Consider the following 12280-nt stretch of genomic DNA (forward strand, 5'->3'; position numbering starts at 1 on the left):
GCGAGTGTTGTGCTGTGTGTGTGTGTTTACCCTAACAGTAAAACTAACATTGGGACACGTGTGAGAAAGACCAGCTTTGTCTCTCTCTCTCTGAGGTCAGTCAGGTCTCACGTTGTTGAAGAGCCCTTAATCAATCAAATCAAATCAAATTGTCTTTGTCACATGCGTCGAATACAACAGGTGTAGGTAGACCTTACAGTGAAATGCTGACTTACAAGCCCTTAATCAACAATGCAGTTTTAAGAAAAATACATGTTAAGTAAAAAGTAGATAGGGAAAAAATAAGAAATAAAAGTAACAAATATGAGGTTTGTAGTTTTTGAACTCAGCCCGAATACACAGTGGGATGTGGGATATGGGTCATGTTGTACTTCCTAAGGCTTCCACTAGATGTCAACCGTCTTTAGAACATTGTTTCAATCCTGAATAATCAACATGAGGTGTAGGCTAGAAGTTCTCCTTCCAGACAATCACTGGTACGGCTGATTAGCTGCCCTAAATCAGAAATGGAGGAAAGCATATCTAAGAGGGGCCATCCCACTACGCTTCAAACCATCCAACCCTACTACGAGTCTTACATCACCATATTCTCCTACCATCATCACCAATGGGAATCGTCGACATGGCTGGCTGTCTTCCAGAGTGAACAACAGTAGAAGAGACAGGTCTGGACCCTTTCGGGTGCCGCTGAAAGGCTAACAAGGCCTGGTTCCGACAGAGATAGATGGCGAGTAAGGGCACTCACAAGTAAATACATTAATGATTTCTTATTCCAAACGGGCGGCAGTTCGTGTGCAAAGTATATGATTAATGTGAGAATAGTTCTAGAATGTATCCACGATAAGTGTCCCTTTTTCTCTCTCTCTCCCTTTTACCGCTCTCCATCTCTGTGTAACAAATCATCATATTGTCAGTCCGCTAGGGACTTTCTTCTCATGTATTAAGTGTGCATGTTATCCTGTTTACTCATTTTAGTAGCTAATAAATAAATAATTAAACCAATTGGTGTAGTACTGAATCATGAGTAAGGCTGTTTTTTTTGCAGATGCATAAGGTTACAACTGTTCAGAATGATGATATGGTAAGAGGTAATGATTAATCAGATGACTGTTTATTGATGTAATAGATAGAGATAATATTCAGGAGATGGTAACTTTTGGGCTAGGGGGCAGTATTCGGATATCTGATGATTGACGTGCCCAAAGTAAACGGCCTGCTTCTCAGGCCCAGAAGCTAGGATATGCATATAATTGGAGGCATTGGATAGAAAACACTCTGAAGTTTCTAAAACAAAAATAATGTCTGTAAGTATAACAGAACTGATATGGCAGGCGAAAACCCGAGGAAACTCCATCCAGGAAATGGGATTTTTTTTATGTGAGGGGTTTTCCATTGAAAGCCTATTGACTATATAGGGGTTTAGCGCCCAGATTGCAGTTCCTATGGCTTCCACTAGATGTCAACATGCTCTTCGTTCTTTTTCCTTTCTATTGAATACCCTATCGTCCGGTTGAAGTATTATCGATTATTTAGATAATTGACAACCTGATGATTAATTATAAAGATCATTTGACATGTTTCGACGAACTTTACCGGTACTATTAGGATGTATTCGTCTGCATGTTTTGACCGCCTTTGAGCCAATGGATTACTGAACAAAACGCGACGACAAAACTTTTTTTTGTTTTGGGGATATAAAGAGGGACTTTTTCGAACAAAACAACCATTTATTGTGTAGCTGGGACCCTTTGGAATGTCAACAGAGGAAGATCTTCAAAGGTTAGTGATTTATTTTATCGCTATTTCTGACTGGAAAATGTTTGTATGCTTTTGTAAGCAGGGCGTCCTCAGATAACCGCATGGTATGCTTTCGCCGTAAAGCCTTTTTGAAATCTGACAAAGCAGCTGGATTATCAAGAAGTTAATCTTTTAACTGTATAACACTTGTATTTTCATGAATGTTTATTATTACTATTTTTGTCATTTGAATTTGGCGCTCTGCAATTTCAACGGATGTTGTCAAGGTGGGATGCTAGCCTCCCAATGAGCTGAAAGAACTTAACTTCTTATGGTATAGAGGATGCTTGCGTCTCACTTGGGGAAAAAAACAGGGAAAATGCAGAGCGGCAAATTCAAATAATGATATAAAATCAAACATTCATTAAATCAAAATGTAAGATACTCAATTTAAGCTACACTCGTTGTGAATCCAGCCAACATGTCAGATTTTAAAAAGCTTTTCAGCGAAAGCATTAAGAAGCTATTATCTGACGATAGCACTATGTCAATAAAGAGGGTAGCATATTTCAAACCTGCAGGCGCTACACAAAACGCTGAAATAAAATAGAAAACATGCATTACCTTTGACAAGATTCTTTTGTTGGCACTCCAATATGTCCTATAAACATCACAATTGGTCCTTTTTTTCGATTAATTCTGTCCATATATACCCAAAATATCCATTTATAAAGCGCGTTTGATCCAGAAAAAAACAGCTTACAAAAACAGAACGTCACTACAAAACATTTCAAAAGTTGCCTATAAACTTTGCCAAAATATTTCAAACTACTTTTGTAATACAACTTTAGGTATTTTTAAACGTTAATAATCAATCAAATTGAAGACGGGGCAATCTGTATTCAATACAGCAAGTAAACAAACCATGCTCCTTTTAACATTGTTCCAGGATGTGCTTCTTCTTCTTTGCACAAATGAATAACATCAACCAAATTCTAAAGACTGGTGACATCCAGTGGAAGTGGTATTAAATGTAAAATGGTCCCTATCAAATATCCCTTGGCAAAGACAACAGAGGGCACAGTCAGAGGCAAAAAAGAAAAAAAAATCTGAACAGTTAGTCCTCAGGGTTTTGCCTGCTACATAAGTTCTGTTATAGTCACAGACATGATTGAAACAGTGTTAGAAACTTCAGAGTGTTTTCTATCCACATCTACTAATCATATGCATATCATATATTCCTGGCATGAGTAGCAGGAAGTTGGAATTGGGCACGCTATTTATCCAAAAGTGAAAATGCTGCCCCCTATACCTTAAGAGGATTTATTAAACAAACTCTTCCGTTGTGCCCCGAATCCTAACTAGTTTATTGTTACATGATTAATTGAATCGAGTAATAATTTAACATAGTTAGCGGATTAAATAAATAACAATCATCAGATTAATGAAAGTAAAGTCAAGACATTGGCTATGATGCTACAAGCTTAGCATTATTAATTTTCCCCTTCTCTGTTGATTCTCTCAAACTCTAGCAGGTTGGATGAGGAGCATCGCTGAACAGCTATTTTCAGGTCTCTCCAGAGATGTTAGATCGGGTTCAAGTCTGGGCTGTAGCTGGGCCACTTAAGGACATTCAGTGACTTGTCCCAAAGCCACTGATGCGCTGTCTTGGCTGTGTGTTTAGGGTTGTTGTCCTGTTGGAAGGTGAACCTTCATCCCAGTCTGAAGTCCTGAGCTCTCTGGTGAAAGTTTTCAACAGGGATCTCTCTGTACTTTGCTCCATTCATCTTTCCCTCGATCCTGACAAGTCTCCCAGTCCCTGCCGCCTAAAAATATCCCCACAGCATGATGCTGCCACCACCATGCTTCACCGTAGGGATGGTGCCAGGTTTCTTCCAGATGTGACGCTTGGCATTCAGACCAAAGAGTTAAATCTTGGTTTCATCAGACCAGAGAATCTTGTTTCTCATGGTCTGAGAGTCCTTTAGGTGCCTTTTGGCAAACTCCAAGCTGGCTGTCATGTGCCTTTTACTGAGGAGTGGCATCCGTCTGGCCACTCTACCATAATCACCTGATTGGTGGATTGCTGCAGAGATGGTTGTCCTTCTAGAAGGTTCTCCCATCTCCACAGAGGAGCTATGTCACAGTGACCATCGGGTTCTTGGTCACCTCCCTGACCAAGGCCTTTCTCCCCTGATTGCTCAGTTTGGCCGGGAGGCCAGCTCTAGGAAGAGTCTCGGTGGTTCTAAACTCCTTCCATTTAATAATTGTCTCGTCTTTGGCATCATTAAAACTGAAGACTTATTTATCAAATAATTCTCTGTAATTATTATTACGCGATTAAACTGATGAATCATGTAACTGTAATTAACTAGGAAGTCTGGGCACCAAGGAAAATATTCAGATTACAAAGTTATAATTTTCCTAATATAACTTTCAGATATTTTAATATCTGCTTAATAATAGTCCTCGAATTAATAAATTATTATTTACCTCATGTTAGTCTCATTCCAAACGTCGTCAATAGTTGGTTATCTGCACAAACCCAGTCTTCACTATGAGTTATCCATACATCACTTGTCTGAAATTCTTAATTTACTAACTAAGTAATTCACAGAAATGCATAACAAACAGTAGATATGGTTACAAGGAAATGATAGGGGAATGTGCCCTAGTGGGCTAAACCGGTATCGCGGCTTGGTGGACAACAGGGAAGAGGGGGTCGACTGAGATGACACACTACAAAGTTGATAATTATAACAATTGAAATGCTAATCCTTTGAACATGAACTCTCACTCATTTGGGAATAATTGCAATCAATATATATATTTACGCTCAGGGTGTCGTCGGGATCTCTGTTGAAAAGTTTGTTTCTGTTGGAGAGTTTGTCCGCCCTCTCTCTCTCTATGCAGTGGTTAGAATGGACAGTTCAGAGTAACATTCATTCATGTTGTTATAGAATAGATGTTTCGGCGGTTGACGGGTCCTCGCATTCACAGGTACATAATTCCTAGCTGCAGACTAGTAATGAATATCAAAGACTTGTTCTTATTCTGTCTGTATCGATAGTCTAAGAGTTTAACCACGTGGGATGGTTAAAAGATTCAGCAATCTACTTAAACCTTATTTCCCTCTGTGATAGAGGTACTGGTCTGGTCTCAAACCTTGGCCCTCTCGTTATCGAGGTAAGCTGGACTGAAGTGGGAAAATCCAGGTGGGGGTTATATTCAGAAGAGCAGAAAGGGGCTGTCCCACGACGCCAGACCATAACTGTGCTCATGGGCGGTCCTCTGATTTAGTTAAACTCCAAAGGGAATTGAACAGTCTAAAATCACATGACATAATTTCACAAATAGTTTAATCTTTACTCATTCATTTTATACAACAATTAGATGTAAGCCTCATAACGGAGTCTCTTGTATAAACATGGTTATGGTAATGTGGTTGTATTGTCTCATGAGTTTCACAAAATTGTACCAAACGGACCAGTTCGTAGATGGATTCTTCACCGATCTTTTATACCTTCTCCAGAACAGGAATATTGTTCGTTGTCATGTTCTGTGAGGTGGAAGAAATCCCCTTGTTCTCTCTATGAAAACTCACACTCTCTATACTGTCTGGCCATGAGGCAGGATTCTCCTCCAGGTATTTACGACGAGGTCGCAGCAGCCTTGGTGTAGGAGAGACAGAGAGAGGGGGATTGTGCAGAGGGAGGGGGAATAGTGCTCACTGTACCCAAAGAGGGCAACGTCATGACATAATGATGGAGGCCACTGAGTTCTTGGGTACCCTCAATACTGAAGACATTTTTTGGTACCCTTCCCCAGAGCTGTGCCTCGAGTTCTACGGAAAATTCATTTGACCCCACGGCTTGGTTTTTGCTCTGACATGTACTGTCAACTGTGGGACCTTATATAGACAAGTGTGTGCCTTTCCAAATCATGTCCACTCAATTGTCCACTCAATTGAATTTACCACAGGTGGTTAGGGTGTTTAGGGTTAGGTTGGTTAGGGATAGGGTGTTTAGGATTAGGGTGGTTAGGTGGATTATGGTTCGGGGGATTAGGATTTTTAGGGGGAATGGGGTTAGGAGGATTAGGGTTAGGGTGGTTAGGATTTGGGTGATTAGGGTGGTTAGGGTGGTAAAGGTGGCTAGGGTTAGGGCGATTAGGATTAGGGTGGTTCGGGTGGTTAGGGATAGGGGGATTAAGGTGGTAAGGGTGGTTAGGGTTAGGGGGATTAGGGTGGTTAGGGTGGTTAGGGGGATTAGGGTGGTTAGGGTGGTTAGGGGGATTAGGGTGGTTAGGGTGGTTAGGGTTAGGGGGATTAGGGTGGTAAGGGTGGTTAGGTTAGGGGGATTAGGGTGGTAAGGGTGGTTAGGTTAGGGGGATTCGGTGGTTAGGGTGGTTAGGGTTAGGGGGATTAGGGTGGTAAGGGTGGTTAGGTTAGGGGGATTAGGGTGGTAAGGGTGGTTAGGGTTAGGGGGATTCGGTGGTTAGGGTGGTTAGGATTATGGGGATTAGGGTGGTAAGGGTGGTTAGGGTTAGGGGGATTAGGGTGGTTAGGGTTAGGGGTGTTAAGGTGGTAAGGGTGGTTTGGGTTAGGGGGATTAGGGTGGTAAGGGTGGTTAGGGTTAGGGGGATTAGGGTTAGGGGTATTAGGGTGGTTAGGGTGGTTAGGGTTAGGGGGATTAGGGTTAGGGGGATTAGGGTGGTTAGGGTGGTTAGGGTAAAGGGGATTAGGGTTAGGAGGATTAGGGTGGTTAAGGTTAGGGGGATTATGGTGGTTAGGGTTAGGGTGGTTAGGGTTAGGGGGATTAGGGTTAGGGGGATTATGGTGGTTAGGGTGGTTAGGGTTAGGGGAATTCGGTGGTTAGGGTGGTTAGGGTTAGAGGGGTTAAGGTGGTAAGGGTGGTTAGGGTTAGAGGGATTAGGGTGGTTAGGGTTAGGGTTAGGGTTGTTGGGGTGGTTAGGGTTAGGGGGATTAGTGTGGTTAGTGTGGTTAGGGGGGTTAGGGTGGTTAGGGTTAGGGTTAGGGTTGTTAGGGTGTTTAGGGTTAGGGTTAGGGTAGTTAGGGTGGTTAGGGTTAGGGTTAGGGTTGTTAGGGTGGTTAGGGTTAGGGAGATTAGTGTGGTTAGGGGGGTTAGGGTGGTTTAGGGTTAGGGTTAGGGTTAGGGTAGTTAGGGTGGTTAGGGTTAGGGTTAGGGTTGTTAGGGTGGTTAGGGTTAGGGTTAGGGTTGTTAGGGTGGTTAGGGTTAGGGAGATTAGTGTGGTTAGGGGGGGTAGTGTGGTTTAGGGTTAGGGTTAGGGTTAGGGTTGTTAGGGTGGTTAGGGTTAGGGTTAGGGTTGTTAGGGTGGTTAGGGTTAGGGAGATTAGTGTGGTTAGGGTAGTTAGGGTGGTTAGGGTTAGGGTTAGGGTTGTTAGGATAGTTAGTGTTAGGGTTGTTAGGGTGGTTAGTGTTAGGGTTAGGGTTGTTAGGGTGGTTAGGGTTAGGGTTGTTAGGGTGGTTAAGGTTAGGGTTGTTAGGGTGGTTAGGGTTAGGGTTATTAGGGTGGTTAGGGTTAGGGTTGTTAGGGTGGTTAGGGTGGTTAGGGTGAGTGTGTTAGGGGGGTTAGGGTTGGGTGGTTACGGGGGTCAGGGTTAGGGGGGTTAGGGGGTTTAGGGTTAGGGGGGTTAGGGTTAGGGGGTTAGGAGGGTTAGGGTTAGGCGGGTTAGGGGGGTTAGGGTTAGGGGGGTTAGGAGGGTTAGGGGGGTTAGGGTTAGGGGGGTTATTTTTTTTATTCACCTTTATTTAACCAGGTAGGCTAGTTGACAACAAGTTCTCATTTAGAACTGCGACCTGGCCAAGATAAAGCAAAGCAGTGCGAGACAAACAACAACACAGAGTTAGAGACCTGACTGCCCATCTACAGTGCCTTGCGAAAGTATTCGGCCCCCTTGAACTTTGCGACCTTTTGCCACCCTTTCAGGCTTCAAACATAAAGATATAAAACTGTATTTTTTTGTGAAGAATCAACAACAAGTGGGACACAATCATGAAGTGGAACGACATTTATTGGATATTTCAAACTTTTTTAACAAATCAAAAACTGAAAAATTGGGCGTGCAAAATTATTCAGCCCCCTTAAGTTAATACTTTGTAGCGCCACCTTTTGCTGCGATTACAGCTGTAAGTCGCTTGGGGTATGTCTCTATCAGTTTTGCACATCGAGAGACTGACATTTTTTCCCATTCCTCCTTGCAAAACAGCTCGAGCTCAGTGAGGTTGGATGGAGAGCATTTGTGAACAGCAGTTTTCAGTTCTTTCCACAGATTCTCGATTGGATTCAGGTCTGGACTTTGACTTGGCCATTCTAACACCTGGATATGTTTATTTTTTAACCATTCCATTGTAGATTTTGCTTAATGTTTTGGATCATTGTCTTGTTGGAAGACAAATCTCCGTCCCAGTCTCAGGTCTTTTGCAGACTCCATCAGGTTTTCTTCCAGAATGGTCCTGTATTTGGCTCCATCCATCTTCCCATCAATTAACCATCTTCCCTGTCCCTCCTGAAGAAAAGCAGGCCCAAACCATGATGCTGTCACCACCATGTTTGACAGTGGGGATGGTGTGTTCAGCTGTGTTGCTTTTACGCCAAACATAACGTTTTGCATTGTTGCCAAAAAGTTCAATTTTGGTTTCATCTGACCAGAGCACCTTCTTCCACATGTTTGGTGTGTCTCCCAGGTGGCTTGTGGCAAACTTTAAACGACACTTTTGATGGATATCTTTAAGAAATGGCTTTCTTCTTGCCACTCTTCCATAAAGGCCAGATTTGTGCAATATACGACTGATTGTTGTCCTATGGACAGAGTCTCCCACCTCAGCTGTAGATCTCTGCAGTTCATTCAGAGTGATCATGGGCCTCTTGGCTGCATCTCTGATCAGTCTTCTTCTTGTATGAGCTGAAAGTTTAGAGGGACGGCCAGGTCTTGTTAGATTTGCAGTGGTCTGATACTCCTTCCATTTCAATATTATCGCTTGCACAGTGCTCCTTGGGATGTTTAAAGCTTGGGAAATCTTTTTGTATCCAAATCCGGCTTTAAACTTCTTCACAACAGTATCTCGGACCTGCCTGGTGTGTTCCTTGTTCTTCATGATGCTCTCTGCGCTTTTAACGGACCTCTGAGACTATCACAGTGCAGGTGCATTCATAGGGAGACTTGATTACACACAGGTGGATTGTATTTATCATCATTAGTCATTTAGGTCAACATTGGATCATTCAGAGAACCTCACTGAACTTTTGGAGAGAGTTTGCTGCACTGAAAGTAAAGGGGCTGAATAATTTTGCACGCCCAATTTTTCAGTTTTTGATTTGTTAAAAAAGTTTGAAATATCCAATAAATGTCGTTCCACTTCATGATTGTGTCCCACTTGTTGTTGATTCTTCACAAAAAAATACAGTTTTATATCTTTATGTTTGAAGCCTGAAATGTGGCAAAAGGTCGCAAAGTTCAAGGGGGCCGAATACTTTCGCAAGGCACTGTATCTTCAGAGTTCGTTCTGTTAGGTGACCTAAACTGGGATATGCTTAATAACAACCTGGCAGTCCTACAATCTAAACTAGATGCCCTCAATCTCACACAAATTATTGTGGAACCCACCAGGTGCAACCCTAAATCTGTAAACATGGGCACCCTTACAGATATTATCCTGACCAACTTGCCCTTCAAATACACCTCTGCTGTTTTCAATCAAGATCTCAGCGACCACTGCCTCATTGCCTGCATCCGCTATGGGTCCGTGGTCAAACGGCCACCCCTCATCACTGTCAAACACTCCCTATAACACTTCAGCGAGCAGGCCTTTCTAATCGACATGGCCCGGGTATCCTGGAAGGATATTGACCTCATCCCGTCAGTAGAGGTTGCCTGGTAATTTCCTCACCATCTTAAATAATCATGCCCCATTAAAAAAATGTAGAACAAAGAACAGATATAGCCCTTGGTTCACTCCAGACCTGACTGCCCTCGATCAGCACAAAAACATTCTGCTCGCTGAAGTGTTATAGCGAGTGTTTGACAGTGATGAGGGGTGGTCGTTTGACCACGGACCCAGATACATGAGGTTGTATTATGTTGGTATAGCATCGAATTGTCCCCGCGATATGCAACTTTTCAGTGAAGTCAGGAACCAATACACGCAGTCAGTCAGGAAAGCAAAGGCTAGCTTTTTCAAACAGAAATTTGCATCCTGTAGCTCTGACTCCAAAAAGTTTTGGGACACTATAAAGTCCATGGAGAATAAGAGCACCTCTTCCCACCTGCGAACTGCACTGAGGCTAGGTAACACTGTCACCACCGATAAATCCACGATAATCAAGAATTTCAAGAAGCATTTCCCATACTTTATTCCTGGCTACCCCAACCCTGGCCAACATCTCCGCACCCCCCGCAGATACTTGCCCAAGCCTCCCCAAATCCAGATAGCAGATGTTCTGAAAGAGCTGCAAAACCTGGACCCGTACAAATCAGCCGGGCTAGACAATCTTGACCCTCTCTTTCTAAAATTATCCGCCGCCATTGTTGCAGCCCCTACTACCAGTCTTTTCAACCTCTCTTTCGTAGCGTCCGAGATCCCTAAAGATTGGAAAGCTGCCGCGGTCATCCCCCTCTTCAAAGGGGGTGACACTCTAGACCCAAACTGTTACAGACCTATATCCATCCTGCCCTGCCTTTCTAAAGTCTTCGAAAGCCAAGTCAATAAACAGATCACTGACCATTTCGAATCCCAACGTACCTTCTCCACTGTGCAATCTGGCTTCCGAGCTGGTCACGGGTGCACCTCAGCCACGCTCAAGGTACTAAACAATATCATAACCACCATCGATAAAAGACAGTACTGTTCATCACTGTATTCTTATTGGCAGACTCAACAGCCTTGGTTTCTCAAATGACTGCCTTGCCTGGTTCACCAACTACTTCTCAGATAGAGTTCAGTGTGTCAAATCGGAGGGCCTGTTGTCCGGTCCTCTAGCAGTCTCTATGGGGGTGCCACAGGGTTCAATTCTCGGGCGACTCTTTCCTCTGTATATATCAATGATGTCGTTCTTGCTGCAGGTGATTCCCTGATCCACCTCTACACAGGCGACACCATTCTGAATACACCTGGCCTTTCTTTGGGCACTGTGTAAGTTTTTGGTTTTATTCATTTATTGCCACCTGGGCCCGCTGGTGTAACTGCTAAACTGATTACTGACTACACTGTACAGCATGATTGCACTTTGTTTACATTAGTTCTATTAGCTATGTTGACTGTGACATTACTTTAGCTAATATGGAGACAAGGATGTAGGCTGTGTCTAGCAGTTTTGATATGGTTAGGCTTGGAAAGGTGTTTTCGCCTGGTCACATACAGCTGATGTGTTGTGCATTGAAGTTCACAAGCAAAGGGAAAAGGTGATCGGAGGAGAGTGCATAGTCTCAAGAAGGAATACAACATGGCTGCTATGAAATTGAGCTGTGTTTACAGGGGTGAATTCATTCTGCTGATTCTGTTAAAAACAGGGATAAACATACCTTGAATTTGTCCAATAGAAACTCTCATTTGCAACTGTTGGGCTAATGATTGCACCCTACATCAACTAGATGCAAGCAAGAGTATGCATGGTGTTATGATTGTGTCACTGTCTGTCCATGTGTCACTGTCTGTCGCCTCAAATTTTTATCTCGATCTGTGTGGACCTACGTTGTAAACTTTCATTCATAGGCTAGGTTGTATCAACCTCATGATGGGTATAGAGAAAATTAGAGTATCATGATAGGGTTAGCCTAAACCTATCGCTGTTACGTTGAACTGGGTGAATGGAATATGAATGACAGTCATCCAATATGCTGTAATTGAAATAAGGCCATGCTCATGAAAAAAACAAATCATCCTCCCTCATCTTAAACGGCACCAACCACCACTGGTAACTGCTTCTTACAGTTTTTTCCAACTGCTTACACACGTTTTCAAAACTGTCTCCTTTTTTTCAAAACTCTACACACATCTCCCAAAACTGCAGACACAAAATGCAAAATGCCTCACATCTCCTTCAAAATGTAACACTGCATTCAAAATGCCATGAACACATGTCAGAATGAAGCATTTGCATCAAATGGCAAACACTGCTTTCATAATAGTACATTTCTGGATCTACCATGTAAACACTGTTGTTCTAAATCTAAAGCTCTTTGGTCTTTCATAGGCTTCTATCTACATTTCAATACAATGTTCTACAGTGAAAGTAATCTGCTGAGAGGGGTAACAAGTACACTGTAAACACCAATGCAATGTAGAAACAGAAAATATTTATTAGGCCAAACATTACTGTTGTATACAGTAGCATACAACAAAACCATAAACATATGTAAACCAAAAGTATATTCTTTAGAATACAGTAAAGAACACAATTGTGTGTGTGGGGTCCCGGGGGGACAGTCCAGGAATTGGTAGGGTGGGGGCAGTCACCAGTGCTAAGCTACCCTCCATCTCTTCTCCGGCCTGGGTCTGGCCAC

Source organism: Oncorhynchus mykiss, chromosome 21 (genome assembly GCF_013265735.2).
Source record: "Oncorhynchus mykiss isolate Arlee chromosome 21, USDA_OmykA_1.1, whole genome shotgun sequence".
In the NCBI taxonomy this organism is placed as follows: Eukaryota; Metazoa; Chordata; class Actinopteri; order Salmoniformes; family Salmonidae; genus Oncorhynchus; species Oncorhynchus mykiss.